This window comes from Malus sylvestris, chromosome 11, assembly GCF_916048215.2.
Source record: "Malus sylvestris chromosome 11, drMalSylv7.2, whole genome shotgun sequence".
NCBI lineage: Eukaryota > Viridiplantae > Streptophyta > Magnoliopsida > Rosales > Rosaceae > Malus > Malus sylvestris.
Window position 1 is genome coordinate 35573793 of NC_062270.1, and position 12176 is coordinate 35585968.

The 12176-nt window shown below is 39.5% G+C and overlaps 1 pseudogene; it reads right to left on the reverse strand.

Moving 5' to 3' along the window:
* Nucleotides 1-9912: 9912 nt before the first annotated feature.
* LOC126589906 (protein ENHANCED DISEASE RESISTANCE 2-like) lies at nucleotides 9913-11886 on the reverse strand (annotated as a pseudogene).
* Nucleotides 11887-12176: the final 290 nt, after the last annotated feature.

Here is a 12176-nt window from a genome sequence, read left to right on the forward strand (position 1 = left end):
AAGGGCCTCCTCACCCTCATAAACCCTAAGCCTCTCCTATCTAGAGCAAAGCTCTCACATTCTCTCCTTCACAATACTCTCAGAGAAATACAATCAGTGTGGACGTAGCCCAAACCTTGGGGTGAACCACGATACACCTTGTGTTATTTACTTTCTTGCAGATTCACGGTTGGATTTACGTTGTTCCAAGACCTCCGGTTTTGTGCATCAACATTTGGCGCCGTCTGTGAGAATCGACACAAAAAGTTATGTCGGTTCTCTCTCAATTTTTCACCTCCGTTGTGAATTTGCAAAATCACCAAAACTAAGAAACCCAATAACCTCTCTCTCTCTGTCTCGTACTTTCATTTCCTTTCGTCGACTGTTCACCAAGCTGTGATATGATAAGAAGTGTGAGATTGTGAAACGTTGGAAACACCAATTAAACCTCATGCTCGTTATCACCTCACCACTTAGAAACCAGAAAGAAAGAGAGAAAGAGAAATGGCAACCACCACTACACTCGCCGAAGTGAGCCTCTCCACCCCAAGGGTGGTGTTGTCAAAAGCAATAGAGGCACCAAGGGCATTTCAGTCACTCAACATCCCCACTTGGAGAAGCTACTCTTCTGTTGGCCGCAGCATGACCTTGGTAAGGCCAGTAAGCATAGCACTGGATAAATTGTCGGAAAATGTGGCGGAAAACATCAAGAGCCTGCTCTGCTTCTTCTTTCTCAGTTGCCCATCAATAGGATGACGATGAGAATCTGCATGGTGGTACTGGTACTGTAGGAAGCAAGAAACTTTTCTTGGCCTCAGCCGCAGGCCCACCTCTTCTCCCCTAACTTCGCCATCACTTCTCCTACCAACCACAAATACCTGTAATCTCCGTCAAATGCTACCACCAGCTTCTTCTAAGCGAGCATCACCGCCCCCTCGTCAACCCCTCCTCTTCCGTCCGCATCAACACTTCCGCCCCACCCTTGCTCACCCTCTCCATCACCGTTACTGACCTTGCCGCCCTACTTCACCACGGCGTCGACGAGTCCTACACACTCACCATCCCCATCACCGGTGGAGCCGCCAATCTATGGGCCCAGACTGCGTGAAGAGGAAAGAGAAACTAGCTTGCTTGGTGGTAGACGAGATCGAAGGAAACCAGAATGCCGTGTCAACAGTGTTCCAGTGAGAGACACAACTGACAATAGGCCACTGCTTGCATCTAAAAGGTGGCATGATGGCCGCACCTCTGCACATGAAGCACGACGTGATAACAAATGGTCATTGAGGTGGGGTCCTGAAGATAAAGAAATGGAGTGGGAGGCCACGTTATTTACGTCATTTACATTTTTTTTTACAGCTGGAGTACACCAGCTTGTGTTCAAACAGTAGAAAAAGAAAAAAGAGGAGGCATATATACCAAAGCTGCTTATGTTGGTGCAGATCTTGTCGGCAAGGTTGAAAGAAATATTCCCGAGGATGACCCAAGAAACCCAGCTGTGATAGCTGATAATTGCCTGCGCACTTCCTCAACCAATACGGAAGCGTTGTCTGCCATCTGCCAAAAGGGAAAAGAGAAAGCAAAAGCAGAAAGCAAAAGCAAAAGCAAAAGCAGAAAGCAGAAAGCAAAAGCAAAGAATAAACACCCTACCAGAATGATGTGATTTACTTTTCTTGGCAGATGTATGATGTGATTTATTTTTCTTATCTTTCAGAGACATCTGTATAAACCCCATCAGAGGGTAATAAAAAAAAAAAAAAAGGCAAAGCCCAAAATAAATGGGCTGGCATGTTGCGAAGGACGAAGGCCCATAAGCCCAAAATAGCACCAACCAGGTGATCAAAAGTATGCCCAGTACTCCAAAATTATTCGACAACCCGCCGCTATTACCAGTAACCAGGTGATCAAAAGTACGCACAGTACTCCAAAATTATTCGGCAACCCGCCTCTATTATCACCAACCAGGTGACCAAAAGTACTCCCAGTACTCCAAAATTATTCGGCAACCTGCCACTATTACCACCAACTAGGTGACCAAAAGTACGCCCAGTACTCCAAAAAATTATTCGGCAACCTGCCGTTATTACCACCAACCAGGTGATCAAAAGTACGCCTAATACTCCAAAATTATTCGGCAACCTGCCGCTATTACTACCAACCAGGTGATCAAAAGTACGCCCAATACTTCAAATTATACATGAGCATTACTCATGTCAATCATACATAAACATTCATGAGCATCACTCATATCAATCATATCAATCATACATAAACATTCATGAGCATCACTCATGTTAACATCCATGAGCATCACTCATGTCAACCAACATAAACATTCATGAGCATCACTCATGTTAATCAGCTTCAAAAGCTTCATTTACAGAGCTCTAGCTTCAAAAGCTTCATTTACAAAGCTCCAGCTTCGAAAGCTTCATTTACAGAGCTCTAGCTTCAAAAGCTTCATTTACAGAGCTCCAGCTTTCAAAGCATCATTTACAAAAGCTCCAGCTTCAAAAGCTTCACTTGCAAAGCTTCACATACAAAGCTTCAGTGTAGGGTATACAAATACCGCCTCCGAACAACCGCCACTTCAGCCTATACATGGATTCAATTTGAAGTCTCCAGCCAACAGACTTTATTGACCGAAGACTTGAGGGACTACATTATGTATCATATATTGGGCCTTAACTGGGCCTCATGAAAAATACTTGGGGAACTTAGCCCATCATTTATGTATTGAGGAGCGAACCCTTATTCTATAAAAGGTACTCCCTTACTATCATTAGAGAGCATCAACTCTAGCCCATTATTCATGTATCGAGGAGCGAGCCCTTATTCTATAAAAGGGACTCCCTCACCATCATTAGAGAGCATCGCCGCCTACTGAGCAACCGCCTCACCACGAGCATCAATTCCAGCCCATCATTTATGTATTGAGGAGCGAGCCCTTATTCTATAAAAGGGGCTCCCTCACCTTCAACGCCACAAGTCGAGCCAACCCAGGCAACACAAGCAGAGCAGCCTCGCAACATGTGTTACTTCTAGTTGAGCATCATTTCAGATTGAGCGCCGCCTCGTATAAAGTATCAGTCCTAGACGACATCTAGTTACTTCGGCCTACACATGGACTGAATTTCAAGTCTCCAGCCAAAAGACTCTATTGACTGAAGACTTGGGGGACTACTGTTTATACCATACTTAGAGCCTCCGTATTTAGATCTCGTACAAATACTCGGGGAACTTAAATGTAATTATGTGATAAAGGAATGGGCAAATATGTAATAAGTGAGGAACCCTTATTCTATAAAAGGACTCCTCACCTTCACAATTAGGGGGGGCCAATTCTTAGGCCATACCCTCACCCTCTCAAAGTTCTTACATCACAGAGAAGCTCTCTCTCTCTCTCTCTCTTCAACATCTCAAAGAAATACATAATTAGTGTGGACGTAGCCCAAACCTTGGGGTGAACCACAATACATCTTGTGTTATTTACATTTCTGCAGATTCACGGTTGGATTTACGTTGTTCCAAGACCTCCAGTTTTGTGCATTATTTATGTACTGAGGAGCGAGCCCTTATTCTATAAAAATGACTCCCTCACTTTCATTAAAGAGCACCCATCACTTATGTATTGAGGAGCGAGCCCTTATTCTATAAAAGGGATTCCCTAACTTTCATTAGAGAGCACCCATCACTTATGTATTGAGAAGCAATCCCTTATTCTATAAAAGGGACTCTCTCACCATCATTAGAGAGCATCGCCGCCAGCTGAGCAACCGCCTCGCCGCCAGCGCCAACTCTAGCCCATATTTATGTATTGATGAGCAAGCCCTTACTCTATAAAAGGGACTCCCTCACCTCCAAACGCCACAAGCCGAGCCAACCAAGGCAACATAAGCCACAAGCTGAGCAGCCTCACAACATGTGATAGTTGAGCATCATTTCACTTTGAGCACCGTCCCATATCAAGTATCAGTTCAAGACAACATCTAGTTACTTCAGCCCACACATGGACTGCATTTCAAGTCTCCAACCAAAAAACTCTCTTGATCGAAGACTTGGGGGACTACTGTTTATACCATACTTAGGGCCTCCGTATTTAGACCTCGTATAAATACTCGGGAGATTCAAATGTAATTATGTAATAAAGGAAATGGCAAATATGTAAAAAGGGGAGGAGCCCTTATTCTATAAAAGGGCGTCCTCACCCTCACAAACCCTAAGTCTCTCCTATCTAGAGCTAAGCTCTGACATTCTCTCCCTCATAATACTCTCAGAGAAATACAATCAGTGTGAACGTAGCCCAAACCTTGGGGTGAACCACGATACATCTTGTGTTATTTACTTTCTTGTAGATTCATGGTCGGATTTACGTTGTTCCAAGACCTCCGGTTTGTGCATCAACACATATTATTCTAACATGTAAAAATAATTGTTTCTCTCTCTTAAATATCTAATATGTTAAATGATGAGCTAAACTATTAGATTGATCTCTTTGAACATACAATCTAGCCATGTAACATGTTAAACTAATTATAACGATGGAATTAAATCATTCTAAATTGATCCTATAATTACAATGTAAGATGCTAAACCTTTGACAATGATGAAACAAAAAATTTTCATCTTGAAACTCTGTTAAGGCTAGCTTTCACATGTCATAACTAGTTATCCACCACTATCTTTTGAATTTTGAAACTCCACATTTTAACATCTAATAGGAATTTTTACCACATGCTAAAGTAGGGATAAAAACACTTTAAAATACTTGCAATACTTGTAAGAGTACAAGGTTATCGCAGTATAGCAGCTCAAGCAAGGTTGTTTCCATAGGGATTGATTGAATAATTTGTATTTAAACTAATTCTTAGTTAACTATTTAAAACAAATGTTGATTTTAATACCTCAGATATTAAAAACAAATTTTAAATTAAAACAATTAAAGAAACTAATTTGAAAGGGAACAATCTTAGAAAATAATGATAAAAGGACACGTTGCGCCATCACTTTAACAATCATATGTAGTTTTACCAATTACTTATGAATTACATATGCAACTTTGAAGGTTAGGTTTTCCTTATGCATATTCTACTTGTGGCATTCAAGCTAGAACGTATATCAAACATGCAATCCGTTTATGGCATTCATATCAAATATAAACATGTATGACTCATTACGTTTTGTGAAAACCCTTTGAAAAACCATGCAACCCCTAAGATGTGGCATTCACCCTAGGTGAACTTACAACTATCAATCACAAGAAGCAATACTCAATCCTTCGGTGGCATACTGATCAAATTGCATCTGATTACTTATCTAAACATCCTAATGGTAGCTAAGCATTAAGATACATAGACAGTTTAAACACAATGATTAATAATTCAAAGTATGCATGAATAATATCATAAGCAATTAAATAAAAACTACATATTCATGCTAAGGCTCAAGGCATCATCCTAGCAAACGGAAATTAGTTACGAACAATCATAAAACAAAAAGAATTTTATTGAAATAGAAAAAGGATAGAAAACACTTTGAAATACAAATCGTCAAAGCCTAGCTAAGTTCTCCAAATTGATGCATCCCCCTTCTAATGGCTAAATAGCCTTCTTTATACTACTATAAAATAAAATCCTTCTTAGAAAAGGTCTTCTAAAAACTAGGAAACATAAGATAACTAGGAAATAAAAGGTTTCCTATTTAAACTGAAATTTGGACTTATCAAGAATCAGACTTTTGACTGTCCAAATCAACTCCGATTTGGTTCTAAAAGGTCTATTTTGAAAGCTGAAGACGTCCCCTACAAATCCTTAAAAGGAATCTTTCTCAAAATATACTATCTTGACCTTCAAAATACTCAAAACGTCCAGAAACGTCAATCTGGGAAAGCTGCGCGCTGGGCCTTTATTTCATCGCCACGGTCAAACGCCTTTGTAGAAAAATCTAGAATTTTGATACAATCATCTTGAAAGACTCATGAATATCTTCTAATTGGAATCACTCCAAAATTCATCTGTTTCATCATTTTTTGCTCCAAATGAAGTAGAATGTCTTACATTGAAAATATATATCAAAATATTAAAATTTTACCAAATAACCAATAAACTATAACTAAGAATAGGATAAAACATATGGTATAAATACTCATCAACATCATTATCAATATCATATGATACATTCTTGAGAACAATGTTTTTTGAGGCCGACCTGTTTTTATTATATGAAAACGTGGATTGTGCTTGATTTGACATTGATGGGTCATTAGCCAAGTCCCATCCTTTTAACATTGGAATGTTTATATATTTAACTATGAGATTTATTTTATGCTATATATATGATATATTTATCTTAGCACCAATCATTAAGTAGGAGGGAAGGGATATTACCCGAACCACCACAAGGTCACCTAGGAATTCCAAGCTCGTATACTACAACACATTTTAATTTTGATTTTTGGTACTAGTGAATTACACAATTGTGATTAGAAGGAAGCTGAAACACTTATGTAAGCCTTCCCAACCTTCGAAAAAGTTGATTGTTGTGACAAAATAACCAGATGGCCCATGTTTCAAGCTTTGTTTGCTTGTTGTGTTAGGTGTTAATCAAGTAGTTAAAATAATCCAACTTGCAGATTAGTGCAAATAATGGGAAGAAATATATGATACAAGAAAGTACATACGTAGCAATTTAGACACATCTTATTCAAAATCTGAAATATTTAATTTCAAATTATTGGTACTTTATCATTCTTTTTTTTTTTTTTTTTTTTTGTGATTAGTTGATAATTCAATTGAAAGGTTTCTTACCTAGTTTTAATTTTTTTTCTGCCGAAAATGATTTGGTTTGGCAATATCCTCATCGGGGGCCATTGAATGATTTTAGACCACGAAAGTTAGCTAACACCTTATTAATTTTATTTTTGGTACAAATCAATAATTCATGTTAGTTGTCTATTTTATCATGTCATTTTAAGAGAGTCGGTCAACAAAAAGAAAAACTAAATTAATAATAAAATAGAAGCCCGTGGTGTTATTATGCATTTTAAAATTTCTAATTAATAATGTATTATGAAAACTCAACTTTTCTATTTCAACTTATACGGCGTATACATAAAAAATACTTATAAATAAATGAGGTTCAAAGTGACGTGAATATAAACAAATGAAACGATCTGCATTAGCTGGTACCTAAAAATTGAGATATGAGTTGTTTGCAAGATCATTTTATCAGTAACGACACTGCACCTACAAATTATAATTAGTACTAATTAAAGTTGTGATTTCAATGCTACGTAGCATTTGGTGCTATATGTGTTTTAGCCATAAGATTTTATTTCTACAACTATTAGAATTTCTATTTTCAACCTATCAGTTATTTATTTTTCATACCATTAAGTATTACGTATTATTAAAGAAAATCGCCAATTAAAAATAAGAATAATACCTTTGGCAAAACAGAATGATTAAGAATAGGATCGCATTGTTCTTTTGCATTGACACCTTATTCATGATAATATTTTATGCGTCACCTTATTCATGATATTTTTTTTATGGGTTTGTCATTGTAGGATTGTGATGTTGGTTTCACATGTGTAATCTCGAGTTATTCCAAAAGGCAAGTTTAATATGTGTTTGTCATATGTACGATTTTATTATTTTTAATGGAATTTCTTTCCATACAAAGAAAATAAAAAAATTGATCCAATGTGGGTTTTATTTTTGTTGAGTTAAGGCATTTTAGATATCAAGTTATCAACTAGTCTCACCCTACCCTATATAATTTTTTACGTAGAGTATCCTATATACATGTTTAATCACACTTAGTGTCACTTAATTTGCATCTCAGTCCTTATTTACATCTTCTTTGTCTAGTTTTGAAAATTTTCAATTTAAATTGTATATTCCATAATCACATTATTTACTAAAAACTATTTTTTATGTAGTGTATTTGATTTGACCAATAAGCTACTATAGTTAAATCAACAACTTCCACTGCAGATTCTTATTGGGAAAAGTATGTAAGGGTATTTTGTTATGGATGTCTTAGGGTTTTCTCCTAGGTTAAGAATTTGGATTCTTTGTCTATTATTAATTTTAGTTAGTTATTTATTAATAGGAGGTTCTGTTCTGTAATTCCAATTTACACAAGTAAGTCAAAATGTAACTCTCAAGTTGTAGCCGTCTCGACAATCTTGTTTATTTGTTTTTTTATTATTAAATAATGTTTGTAATTTCATACTGTTGATGCATAAAACCGGAGGTCTTGGAACAACGTAAATCCGACCGTGAATCTGCAAGAAATGTAAATAACACAAGATGTATCGTGGTTCACCTCAATGTTTTTGCTACGTCCACACTGATATTGTATTTCTCTGTTTGTGAGATGATTGTGAGGGAGAGAGCTTCTGTGGGTGAGAGGGCTCTTTCCCATGCCTAAGAATTGGCCTCCCCTAATGAGGAGAGTGAGGAGTCCTTTTATAGAATAAGGGTTCATCACTTATTACATATTTGCCCCTTCATTTATTACATAATTACATTTAAGTCCCCCGAGTATTTATACGAGATCTAAATACGGAGTCCCTAAGTATGGTACAAACAGTAGTCCCCCAAGTCTTCAGTCAAAAGAGTCTTTGGGCTGGAGACTTGAAATTCAGTCCATGTGTGGGCCGAAGTAACTAGATGTCGTTTAGAATTGAATACTCGATATGAGGTGGTGCTCACTCTAAAATGATGCTCAACTAGAAGTAGCACATGTTGCGAGGCTGCTCGGCTTGTGGCTTATGTTGCCTTGGTTGGCTCAGCTTGTGGCGTTGAAGGTGAGGGAGTCCATTTTATAAAATAAGGGCTCGCTCCTCAATACATAAGTGATGAGTTAGGAGTGATGCTCGCGGCGAGGCGGTTGCTCAGCTGGCGGCGATGCTTTCTAATAAAGGTGAGGGAGTCATTTTATAAAATAAGGGCTCGTTCCTCAGTACATGAATAATGGGTTAGGAGTGATGCTCGCGGCAAGGCGGTTGCTCAGCTGGCGGCGATGCTCTCTAATGAAGGTGAGGGAGTCCCTTTTATAAAATAAGGGTTCGCTCCTCAGTACATGAATAATGGGTTAGAAGTGATGCTCGCGGCGAGGTGGTTGCTCAGATGGCGATGATGCTCTTGAATGAAGGTGAGGGAGTCCCTATTATAAAATAAGGGCTCACTCCTTAATACATGAATGATGGGTGCTCTCTAATGAAAGTGAGGGAGTCCCTTTTATAAAATAAGGGTTCGCTCCTCAATACATAAATAATGGGCTAAGTCCCCCAAGTATTTTTTATGAGGCCCAATATATGGTACATAGTGTAGTCCCTCAAGTCTTCAGTCAATAGAATTTGTTGGCTGAGACTTCAAATTTGATCCATGTATGGGCCGAAGTGGCGGTTGTTTGGAGGCGATATTTGTATACCCTACACTGAAGCTTTGTAGGTGAAGCTTTGCAAGTGAAGCTTTGAAGCTAGAGCTCTGTAAATGAAGCTTTCGAAGCTAGAGCTCTGTAAATGAAGTTTTCGAAGCTGGAGCTCTATAAATGAAGCTTTCGAAGCTAGAACTCTGTAAATGAAGCTTTCGAAGCTAGAGTTTTGTAAATGAAGCTTTTGAAGCTAGATTGACATGAGTGATGCTCATGAATGTTTATGTTGATTAACATGAGTGATGCTTATGGATGTTGACATGAGTGATGCTCATGAATGTTAACATGAATGATGGTCATGAATGTTTATGTATGATTGACATGAGTGATACTCATGTATAATAGCGGCAGGCTGCCGAATAATTTTTTGTAGTACTGGACGTACTTTTGATCACCTGGTTGGTGATAATAGAGGGCCTGGCTCTTTTGGGCATATGAGTCTTCGCCCTCCACATAACATTCCAGCCCATTATTTTGGGCTTGCCGTTTTTTTTATTACCCTCTGATAGGGTTATACAAATGTCTAAAAAAAAATAAAAATCACATCATTCAAAAAAAAAAAAAAAAAGTAAATCACATCATTCTGGTGGGGTGTTTATTCCTTGCTTTTGCAGTGTGGGTGTTTATTCCTTGTTTTTGCAGTGTCCCCATGTGCTCTCGCAGAGGAAAGCCTCCCTTTTGCTTTCTGCTTTTTCTCGATTTTTTCTACTTTGCTTTCACTTTTGTTTTCTGCTTTGGATATGTCGCTTGATGACATGATTAAGGGCAATATTCTTTCTCTAAATTGATAGCTCCTTGGACACTGATGTTTTCATGGTAATAATTGTAGCCGATTTCCATGTGCGTCACTGTTTTGAGCTTCCCCAGTTCCGGCGGAATGCTTCCGGTGATCAAATTCCCGTCACTGTCTTTGTTTCTGTATAACTTCGCGGTGAGTCCATCAGTTATTCCGTAAGCATTGATATCAAGGCCATTGGTGAGCAGATCAGTGATATCTTTCTTCAGAAACTTTTGCGTCGCATTCCTCTTCCTCTGTACCACATCGATCTGAGTTTTCGTCAATTTAATTAGCGTTTTGCATTTGGACGCAAATCCACGGCCGAGCAGCCCGTCCAACATTATCATTCTCTTTTTCTAACTCGATGAACTATTCGACTCGGTGACTCAAACTGTATGAGCACGCATTGATAGAAGCTAACAATTGGAGACTGTTTCCTGCGGATCCAATGGCACCAAGGGACGCCCGTCCGCTGGGTTATCGCTGTTGACGAATGTGAAGCCTTCCACGTAGTCGAACGAGTCGCTGTCGTCATCTTGCTGAGTCACCAGCAACTCGATGTCCCGAGTGAAGTCGTCTGCAGCGCCTCCATAACCGTTACCGATAACATCTCCATCTCGCATACCCGAACCGCACCGACTAACTTCTCAGGCAGCTCATCCTCCACATGCGCCTCCATCATAAACCCTATGTCGATCATCACGCTCGTCATGTACCTCAATGCAAGTTGCAGAATCACTTTCTTGATCCCGGAACTCACAATATCGACGTCAATCTCGAGGTAGTTGGGTCCTCTATGGTAATTACACGTCAGCGCCTTCCCCAGCAAGCACGCACTGTAATTCCCTACCGTCTTCTCAACGATCCACGACCCTTTCACGATCTTGAACCGCTAGTTCCGAAACGCATCGTCGCCGTTGACGAACTGGTAGAGAAGTAAGCCGGCAGGGATAGGATCCTCCGTGGTGAAATAGAAAACGACGATGTGCTGGTCCTTGCTAGGAATCTGGAGATTCACGGTGAAAATGAAGCTCTTCAAGGACTTCCCTTGCGACTGTGCCTTCCGAAGCGTGTTGGCCATGCGATTATCAGGGTGAACGAGTACGTTCTTGAGTTTCGTGCTGGATCTGAGCCAGTTAATGCCGCACGGCTGCAGTAGGTAGTCACCGGCGGGGCCTTTTTGTTTTTTCGACAAGTAGTTCTTGGTGCGGAGGGAGAATAGGTCCCCGGAAGGTGACGCCCAGCCGTTGGTTCCGGTGGTGAGGTCCATGTGGCGCAAGGATCCACCGTGGACAGACTTGAAGATCCTGTGGGCGGTGGAGGTTATAGAATCCTCCGATATGGAGCATTTTTCGACGTGTTCAGCGACGAAGCTCCGGTGCTTCTGTTTCGTCGGATACATGGTGGCGATGGTGCTTCTTTACTCGTTTATCTGTAATTTTGGTTTCTCACTCAAATATTCTTTCTCCTGGCGCTTTTCGTTTGCTCAAAGGGACTGGGTTTTTTGTGATTTTGCAGATTCACGGCGGAGGTGAAAAAATGAAAGAGAACCGACATAGTTTTTTCGTGTCGATACACAAAACCGGAGGTCTTGGAACAACGTAAATCCGATTGTGAATCTGCAAGAAATGTAAATAACACAAGATGTGTTGTGGTTCACCCAATGTTTGGGCTACGTCCACACTGATATTGTATTTCTCTGTTTGTGAGAGGATTATGAGGGAGAGAGCTTCTGAGGGTGAGAGAGCTCTTTCCCATGGCCTAAGAATTGACCTCCCTTAATGAAGAGAGTGAGGAGTCCTTTTATAGTATAGGGGCTCCTCACTTATTATATATTTGCCCCTTCATTTATTACATAATTACATTTAAGTCCCCCGAGTATTTATACTAGATCTAAATACGGAGGCCTTAAGTATGGTACAAACACATACTATGTCCATTTGTTTGTTATTCGTACTGTGATTTTCAACTAGTC